We start from the raw sequence: 8,752 nt of genomic DNA, 5'->3' as shown, positions 1-8,752 counted from the left end.
ACAACCCTCCCTATCTCTGTAACCTCCTCCAGTCCCTACAACCCTCCCTATTTCTGTAACCTCCTCCAGTCCCTACATCCCTCCCTATATCTGTCAGCTCACCCAGCCCCTAAAACCCTCCCTATCTCTGTAACCTCCTCCAGCCCCTACAACCCTCCCTATCTCTGTGACCTCCTCCAGCCCCTACAACCCTCCCTTTCTCTGTAACCTCCTCCAGTCGATTCAACCCTCGCTATCTCTGTAACCTCCTCCAGCCCATTCAACCCTCCCTATCTCTGTAACCTCCTCCATCCACTACAACCCTCCCTATCTCTGTAACCTCCTCCAGCCCCTACACCCCTCCCTATCTCTGAAACATCCTACAGCCCCTACAACCTTCCCTATCTTTGTAACCTCCTCAAGCCTCTACAACCCTCCCTATCTCTGTAACCACCTCCAGCCCCTTAAACCCTATCTCTGTAACCTCCTCCTGTACATACAACCCTCCCTATCTCTGTAACCTCTCCAGTCCCTACAACCCTCCCCATCTCTGTAACCTCCTCCAGCCCCTATACCCCGCCCTATCTCTGTAACCTCCTCCAGTCCCTACAACCCTCCCTATACCTCTAACCTCCTACAACCTCTACAACCCTCCCTATCTCTGTTAACTCCTCCAGCCTCTACAACCCACGCTATCTCTGTAACCTCCTCCAGCCCCTACTACCCTCCCTATCTCTGTAACCTCCTCCAGCCCCTACAACCCTCCCTATTTCTGTGACCTCCTTCAATCTCTACATCCCTCCCTATCTCTCTAACGTCCTCCAGCCCCTACATCCCTCCCTATCTCTGTAACCTCCTCCAGCCCGTACAATCCTCCCTATCTCTGTAACCTCCTCCAGCCCCCACAACTCTCCCTATTTCTGTAACCTCGTCCAGTCCGTACAACAATCCCTATCTCTGTAACCTCCTCCAGCACCTACAATCCTCCCTATCTCTGTAACCTCCTACATTCCCTACAACCCTCCCTCTCTCTGTAACCTCCTCCAGTCCCTACAACCCTCCCTATCTCTATAACCTCCTCCAGCCCCTACAACCCTCCCTATCTCTGTAATCCTCTGCAACCCTCCCTATCTCTGTAATCTCCTCCAACCACTACAACCCTCGCTATCTCTGTTACCTCCTCCAGCCGCTACAACCCTCCCTATTTCTGTAACCTCCCTCCATATTACATCCCTCCCTATCTCTGTAATCTCCACCAGCCCCTACAACATTCCCTATCTCTGTAACCTCCCCCAGCCCCCACAATCCCTCTATTTCTGGAATCTCACCCAGCCCCTACACCCCTCCCTATCTCTGTAATCTCCTCCAGTCCCTACAACCCTCCCTATCCCTCTAACCTCCTGCAACCTCTACAACCCTCCCAATCTCTGTTAACTCCTCCAGCCTCTACAACCCTCCCTATCCCTGTAATCCCCTGCAACCCTCCCTATCTCTGTAACCTCCTCCATCCACTACAACCCTCCCTATCTCTGTAACCTCCTCCAGCTCATTACACCCTCCCTGTCTATGCAATCTCATCCAGCCCCTACAAACCTCCCTATTTCTGTAACCTCCTTCAATCCCTACATCCCTCCCTATTTTTGTAACCTCCTCCATCCGCTACAACCCTCCCTATCTCTGTATTCTCCTCCAGCACCTACAACTCTCCCTATCTCTGCAAACTCCTCCAGGCCCTACACTCTTCTCTATATCTGTAACCTCCTCCCTCCCCTACAAATCTCCCTATATCTGTAATCTCCTCCAGCCTCTACAACCCTCCCTATCTCTGTAACCTCCTCCAGCCCCGACAACCCTCCCTATCTCTGTAACCTCCTCAAACCTCTACAACCCTCCATATCTCTGTAACCTCCTCCAGCCCCTACAACCCTCCCTATCTCTGTAACCTCCTCCAGCCCCTACACCCCTCCCTATACCTCTAACCTCTTGCAACCTCTACAACCCTCCCTATCTCTGTAATCCCCTGCAACCCTCCCTACCTATGCAACATCCTCCAGCCCCTACAACCCTCCCTATTTCTGTGACCTCCTTCAATCTCTACATCCCTCCCTATCTCTCTAATGTCCTCCAGCCCTTACATCCCTCCCTATCTCTGTAACCTCCTCCAGCCCCTACAACCCTCCCTATCTCTGTAACCTCCTCCAGACCCTACAACCCTCCCTATCTCTGTAACCACCTCCAGCCCCCACAACTCTCCCTATCTCTGTAACCTCGTCCAGTCCGTACAACAATCTCTATCTCTGTAACCTCCTCCAGCACCTACAATCCTCCCTATCTCTGTAACCTCCTACATTCCCTACAACCCACCCTATCTCTGTAATCCTCTGCAACCCTCCCTATCTCTGTAATCTCCTCCATACACTACAACCCTCGCTATCTCTGTTAACTCCTCCAGCCGCTACATCCCTCCCTATCTCTGTAATCTCCACCAGCCCCTACAACATTCCCCATCTCTGTAACCTCCCCCAGCCCCTAAAATCCCTCCTATTTCTGGAATCTCACCCAGCCCCTACACCCCTCCCTATCTCTGCAATCTCCTCCAGTCCCTACAACCCTCCCTATCCCTCTAACCTACTGCAACCTCTACAACCCTCCCAATCTCTGTTAACTCCTCCAGCCTCTGCAACCCTCCCTATCTCTGTAACCTCCTCCATCCACTACAACCCTCCCTATCTCTGTAACCTCCTCCAGCTCATTCCACCCTCCCTATCTATGCAATCTCATCCAGCCCCTACAACCCTCCCTATTTCTGTAACCTCCTTCAATCCCTACATCCCTCCCTATTTTTGTAACCTCCTCCAGTCCCTACAACCCTCCCTATCTCTGTATCTTCCTCCATTCCCTACAACCCACCCTGTCTCTCTAACCTCCTCCATCCGCTACAATCCTCCCTATCTCTGTAACTTCCTCCAGCCCTGACAACACTCCCTATCTCTGTAACCTCCTCCAGCCCCTACAACCCTCCCTATCTCTGTAACCTCCTCCAGCCCCTACACCCCTCCCTATACCTCTAACCTCTTGCAACCTCTACAACCCTCCCTATCTCTGTAATCCCCTGCAACCCTCCCTACCTATGCAACATCCTCCAGCCCCTACAACCCTCCCTATTTCTGTGACCTCCTTCAATCTCTACATCCCTCCCTATCTCTCTAATGTCCTCCAGCCCTTACATCCCTCCCTATCTCTGTAACCTCCTCCAGCCCCTACAACCCTCCCTATCTCTGTAACCTCCTCCAGACCCTACAACCCTCCCTATCTCTGTAACCACCTCCAGCCCCCACAACTCTCCCTATCTCTGTAACCTCGTCCAGTCCGTACAACAATCTCTATCTCTGTAACCTCCTCCAGCACCTACAATCCTCCCTATCTCTGTAACCTCCTACATTCCCTACAACCCACCCTATCTTTGTAATCCTCTGCAACCCTCCCTATCTCTGTAATCTCCTCCATACACTACAACCCTCGCTATCTCTGTTAACTCCTCCAGCCGCTACATCCCTCCCTATCTCTGTAATCTCCACCAGCCCCTACAACATTCCCCATCTCTGTAACCTCCCCCAGCCCCTAAAATCCCTCCTATTTCTGGAATCTCACCCAGCCCCTACACCCCTCCCTATCTCTGCAATCTCCTCCAGTCCCTACAACCCTCCCTATCCCTCTAACCTACTGCAACCTCTACAACCCTCCCAATCTCTGTTAACTCCTCCAGCCTCTGCAACCCTCCCTATCTCTGTAACCTCCTCCATCCACTACAACCCTCCCTATCTCTGTAACCTCCTCCAGCTCATTCCACCCTCCCTATCTATGCAATCTCATCCAGCCCCTACAACCCTCCCTATTTCTGTAACCTCCTTCAATCCCTACATCCCTCCCTATTTTTGTAACCTCCTCCAGTCCCTACAACCCTCCCTATCTCTGTATCTTCCTCCATTCCCTACAACCCACCCTGTCTCTCTAACCTCCTCCATCCGCTACAATCCTCCCTATCTCTGTAACTTCCTCCAGCCCTGACAACACTCCCTATCTCTGTAACCTCCTCCAGTCCCTACAACCCTCCCTATCTCTCTTACTTCCTCCATCCACTTCAGCCCTCACGATCTCTCTAACGTCCTCCAGCCCCTACATCCCTCCCTATCTCTGTAACCTCCTACAGCGCCTACACCCCTCCCTATCTCTGTAACCTCCTACAGCCCCTACACCCCTCCCTATCTCTGTAACCTCCTACAGCCCCTACACCCCTCCCTCTCTCTGTAACGTACTCCAGCCCCTACAACCCTCCCTATCTCTGTAACCTCCTCCAGCCCCTACAACCCTCCATATCTCTGTAACCTCCTCCAACCTCCACAACCCTCCCTATCTATGGAACCTCCGCCAGCCTCTACTTCCCTCCCTATCTCTTTAATCCCCGGTAACCCTCCCGGTCTCTGTAACCTCCTCCAACCGCTACAACCCTCGCTATCTCTGTTACCTCCTCCAGCTGCTACAATCCTCCCTATCTCTGTATTCTCCTCCATCCCCTACAACCCTCCCTATCTCTGTAACCTCCTCCAGCCCCTACAGCCCTCCCTCTCTCTGTAACCTCCTCCAGTCCCTACAATCCTCCCTATCTCTGTAACCTCCTCCAGCCCCTACAACCCTCCATATCGCTGTAACCTCCTCCAACCTCCACAACCCTCCCTATCTATGTAACCTCCGCCAGCCTCTACATCCCTCCCTATCTCTGTAATCCCCGGTAACCTTCCCTGTCTCTGTAACCTCCTCCAGCCCGTACAACCCTCCCTATCTCTGTACCCTCCTCCAGCCCGTACAACACTCCCTATCTCTCTAACGTCCTCCAGCCCCTACAACCCTCCCTATCTCTGCAACCTCCTCCAGTCCCTCCAACCCTCCCTATCTCTGTAAACTCCTCTAGCAACTACAATCCTCCCTATCTCTGTAACCTCCTCCAGTCCCTACAACCCTCCCTATCTCTATAACCTCCTCCAGTCCCTACAACCCTCCCTATCTCTATAACCTCCTCCAGTCCCTACAACACTCCCTATCTCTATAACCTCCTCCATTCACTACAACCCTCGCTATCTCTGTTACCTCCTCCAGCTGCTACAACCCTCCCTATTTCTGTAACCTCCCTCCATTACTCCCTATCTCTGTAACCTCCTCCAGCCCCTACAACCCTCCCTATCTCTGTTACTTCCCCCAGCCCCTACAAACCCTCCTATTTCTGGAACCTCATCCAGCCCCTACACCCCTCCCTATCTCTGTAACCTCCTCCATTCACTACAACCCTCGCTATCTCTGTTACCTCCTCCAGCCGCTACAACCCTCCCTACTTCTGTAACCTCCCACCATACCTACATCCTTCCCTATCCCTCTAACCTCCTGCAACCTCTACAACCCTCCCTATCTCTGTTAACTCCTCCAGCCTCTGCAACCCACGCAATCTCTGTAACCTCCTCCAGCCCCTACAACCCTCCCTATTTCTGTAACCACCTTCAATCCCTACATCCCTCCCTATTTCTGTAACCTCCTCCAGTCCCTACAACCCTCCCTATCTCTGTATCTTCCTCCATTCCCTACAACCCACCCTATCTCTCTAACCTCCTCCATCCGCTACAATCCTCCCTATCTCTGTAACCTCCTCCAGCCGTATCAACCCTCCCTATCTCTGTAACCTCCTCCAGCCCATTCAACCCTCCCTATCTCTGTAACCTCCTCCATCCACTACAACCCTCCCTATCTCTGTAACCTCTTCCAGCCCCTACAACCCTCCCTATCTCTGTAACCTCCTACAGCCCCTACAACCCTCCCTATCATTGTAACCTACTCCAGCCCTACAACACTCCCTATCTGCGTAACCACCTCGAGCCCCTACAACCCTATCTCTGTAACCTCCTCCCGTACATACAACCCTCCCTATCTCGGTAACCTCCTCCAGTCCCTACAACCCTCCATATCTCTGTATCCTCCTCCATACCCTACAACCCTCCCTATCTCTGTAACCTCCTCTAGCCCCTACAACCCTCCCTCTCTCTGTAACCTCCTCCAGTCCCTACAACCCTCCCTATTTCTGTAACCTCCTCCAGTCCCTACAACCCTCCCTAAATCTGTAACCTCCTCCAGCACCTACAATTACTCCTATTTCTGTAACCTCCTCCAACACCTACAACCCTCACTATCTCTGTAACCTCCTCCAGTCCCTACAACCTTCCCTAACCCTCTAACCTCCTGCAACCTCTACAAACCTCCCTATCTCTGTTAACTCCTCCAGCCTCTACAACCCACGCTATCTCTCTAACCTCCTTCAGCCCCTACAACCCTCCCTATCTCTGTAAACTGCTCCAGCCCCTACAACCCTCCCTATTTCTGTGACCTCCTTCATCTCTACTACCCTCCCTATCTCTGTAACCTCCTCCAACCTCTACAATCCTCCCTATCTCTGTAACCTGCTCCAGCCCCTACAACCCTCCCTATTTCTGTGACCTCCTCCAGCCCCTACAACCCTCCCTATCACTTTAACCTCCTCCAGTCCGTACAACAATCCCTATCTCTGTAACCTCCTACATTTCCTACAACCCTCTCTCTCTCTGTAACCTCCTCCAGCCCCTACAACTCTCCCTATCACTTTAACCTCCTCCAGTCCGTACAATCCCTATCTCTGTAACCTCCTACATTTCCTACAACCCTCCCTCTCTCTGTAACCTCCTCCAGTCCCTACAACCCTCCCTATCTCTGTAACCTCATCCAGCCCCTACAACCCACCCTATCTCTGTAACCTCCTCCAGCCCGTACAACCCTACCTATCTCTGTAACCTCCTCCAGCCCCTACAACCCTCCCTATCTCTGTAACCTCCTCCAGTTCATACCACCCTCTCTGTCTATGCAATCTCCTCCAGTCCCTACAACCCTCCCTATTTCTGTAACCTCCTCCAGCCCCTACAACCCTCCCTATTTCTGTAACCTCCTCCATTCCCTACAACCCTCCCTATTGCTCTAACCTCCTCCATCCGCTACAATCCTCCCTATCTCTGTAACTTCCTCTAGGCCCGACAACAATCCCTATCTCTGTAACCTCCACCAGCCCCTACAACCATCCCTCTCTTTGTAACCTCCTCCAGTCTGTACAGCCCTCGCTTTCTCTGTAACCTCCTCTACCACCTACAACCCTCCCTATCTCTCTAACTTCCTCCAGTCCCTCCTTATCTCTGTAACCTCCTCCATCCCCTCCAAACCTTCCTAACTCTGTCAACTCCTCCTGCCCCTACAACCTTCCCTATCTCTGTAAGCTCCTCCGGCCCCTACAACCCTCCCTATCTCTGTAACCTCCTCCAGCCCCAAAAACCCTCCCTATCTCTGTAAGCTCCTCCAGCCCCTACAACCCTCCCTATCTCTGTAACCTCCTCCAGTCCGTACAACAATCCCTATCTCTGTAACCTCCTACATTCCCTACAACACTCCCTCCCTCTGTAACCTCCTCCAGTCCCTACAACACTCCCTATCTCTGTAACCTCCTCCAGTCCGTACAACAATCCCTATCTCTGTAACCTCCTACATTCCCTACAACCCTCCCTCCCTCTGTAACCTCCTCCAGTCCCTACAACCCTCCCTGTCTCTGTAACCTCCTCCAGCCCCTACAACCCTCCCTATCTCTGTAACCTCCTCCAACCTCTACAACCCTCGCTATCTCTGTTACCTCCTCCAGCCCCTACAACCCTCCCTATTTCTGTAACCTCCCTCCATACCTACATCCCTCCCTATACCTGTAATCTCCTCCAGCCCCTACAACACTCCCTATCTCTGTAACCTCCTCCAGCCCCTACAACCCTCCTTATTTCTGTAACCTCCCTCCGTCCCTACAACCCTCCCTATCTCTGTAATCTCGTCCTGCCCCTACAACCATTCCTATCTCTGCAACCTTTCCATCCCTTACAACCTCCCTATCTCTGTAACCTCCTGTAGTCCCTACCACCCTCCCTATCCCTGTAACCTCCTCCATCCCCTACAACACTCCCTATCTCTGTATCCTCCTCCATCCACTACAACCCTCCCTATCTCTATAACTTCCTCCAGCCCCGACAACACTCCCTATCTCTGTAACCTCCTTCAGACCCTACAACCCTCCCTATCTCTCTTACATTCTCCACCCCCTTCAGCCCTCCCTATCTCTCTAAACTCCTCCAGTCCCAACATCCCTCCCTATCTCTGTAACTTCCTCCAGCCCCTACAACACTCCCTATCTCTGTAATCCCATGCAATCTTCCCTATCTCTGTAACCTGCTCCGGCCCTACAAACCTCCCTATCTCTGTAACTTCCTCCAGCCCTTCCAACCCTCCCTATCTCTCTAACCTCCTCCAGCCCCTACAACCCTCCCTATCTCTGTAAACCCCTCCAGGCCCTACAACACTCCCTATCTCTGTAACCTCCTCCAGCCCATACAACCGTTTCTATCTCTGTAACGTCCTCCAGGCCCTACAACCTTCCCTATCTCTGTAACCACCTACAGCCCCTACAACCCTCCCTATCTCTGTAATTTCCTCGACCTCCTAAAACCCTCCCTCTCTCTGTAACCTCCTCCAGTCGCTACAACCCTCCCTATCTCTGTAACCTTCTCCTGCCCCTACAACCCTCCGTATTTCTGTAACCTCCTCAAGTCCCTACATCCCTCCCTATATCTGTAACCTCACCCAACCCCTAAAACCCTCCGTATCTCTGTAACCT

The sequence above is a fragment of the Cetorhinus maximus genome, unplaced genomic scaffold (assembly GCF_964194155.1).
Source record: "Cetorhinus maximus unplaced genomic scaffold, sCetMax3.hap1.1 HAP1_SCAFFOLD_1598, whole genome shotgun sequence".
Taxonomy (NCBI): domain Eukaryota; kingdom Metazoa; phylum Chordata; class Chondrichthyes; order Lamniformes; family Cetorhinidae; genus Cetorhinus; species Cetorhinus maximus.
The sequence above is the reverse complement of the archived record's forward strand: the minus strand, read 5'-3'. Positions refer to the sequence as shown.